Raw genomic sequence first — 1,804 nt, forward strand, 5'->3', positions numbered from 1 at the left:
GCCCCTGGAGAACAGAACCGGGCGTTGGATCCCCCGGGTGCTCCCACCCCAGAGACTGATGGCAGAGCCACCTCCCAGCAGCCTCCTGCTGCATTAACATAAAGTTTCTACTGCACAGCAGTTTGATCCATTTGTGTTTGTTTAACTCCTGTGTTCTGACAGAAGAAGATGGAGAATCTGCATAATTAATAATGACCCAAGCAATCTCCCTTAATGCCTGCTCTGAAGGCCTGATATCCCTGGTAACTGAGCACATCCATAACAGAGGCAGACAGGAGCAGGCTCCTTCAGCCCGCTGAGATATTGCTCCCCTGGGATCAGCAAGGGGTGCTTGGCAGCTCCAGCCATTAGCTGCAATTGCTCAGGTCATTGATAAAACTTCTTTTCTTTGCACAAAGGGAGCCCAGAGGCGGGGCTGCAGCACAGAGCTGGCACGAGCATGGATCTCCTTTACATATTTCTAGATTTGTATCTGCAATGGCACAGTGCTCCTGGCCTGAGCTGCCCTTTGGGTGCACGATGGTGGTTTTGGGCAGCCCAGGTCACCAAGTCCTTAGTGTCACCTCTGCTCCAAGCTGAGAGGCTGCCCAAAATCCCTGTGGAACAGGCAGGAGCGGTGCTGAGCCACCCCAGATTTAAACACCCCCAGCCCTGGCCACGAGGCCCCTTGGGAAGGGGCCTGGGAGCTGTGGGGCTCTCTGCAGGCAGGGGCTTTGTCTCCTGCAAGGAAGGAAACTTGTAATTCCTGCTATCAGAACAATGCTCTTTGCCAAATCAGATGAAATGCTTGTAAGAGGGGCTAATCAGATTCTACATTAATGAGAGAAAATATGAAGCTAATCAACACTCAGGCAGGTCTCTAGGCTGCAGGCCTATTAAACTTCATAAAAAATTAATGACTGAAAGAGCAAAATCGTCTGTAAGGGGTCTCCAGTGGCACGGGCAGCTCTGGAGCCCCGTTCCCCTCTCGTTGCTCTGCATTAGCCCCAGCCCTGCCCTGCTCCAGGACACTCCTGGTAGGTCCATCCCTCCTCACACCTCCTGCCCCACTGCCACGGTGCCTTTTCCACTGGGATTGAGGACATTTGTACCCCACCACTCCTTGGACTGGGCTGGGAAGGACCTTAAAGCCCATCCCATCCATCCATCCATCCATCCATCCATCCATCCATCCATCCATCCATCCATCCATCCATCCCATGGATCCCATCCCATCCCATCCCATCCCATCCCATTGATCCCATCCCATCCCATCCCATCCCATCCCATCCCATCCCATCCCATCCCATCCCATCCCATCCCAGGGCACTGCCAGGCTGTACTGGGCAGTTTTTGTGCTCTCCCCAGGCAGTTTTTGTTCTTTCCCAGGCAGTTTTCCATGCTTTCCCCAGGCTGGATCTGCAGAGTCCCTGCCGGAGCAGTCCCAGAGCTGCCAGCCCCCCGTGCCACCTCCAGCAGGTTGTGCATCACTAATGAGATGCAAAACTGGAGATCCCATTACAACGAGCTGCGCAGGAATGGAAACAAGGAAGGCTCCTCTGCCACATCTGTTGAGCATAAAAGGAGCCTCAGCTGATTTGGGCTGTTCCAGGCAAATTTCAAGCAGACAGGCTCAACCTGCCCGGTCCAGTCCCTGCCTCACAGGCATTGTTCAGCTCTCACTTAATTGCAAGGTTGTGCACAACAGATCACTTCCAGTGATCCTCTGTTTGCAGTGTGCTGCAGGGAAAACAATCATTGCTGGGGTTTTTTGGCTGGGAAAAGAGAAGACCATTAGAGGGAATCTTCAATATTTAATGCACTA

Source organism: Passer domesticus, chromosome 25, assembly GCF_036417665.1.
Source record: "Passer domesticus isolate bPasDom1 chromosome 25, bPasDom1.hap1, whole genome shotgun sequence".
NCBI lineage: Eukaryota > Metazoa > Chordata > Aves > Passeriformes > Passeridae > Passer > Passer domesticus.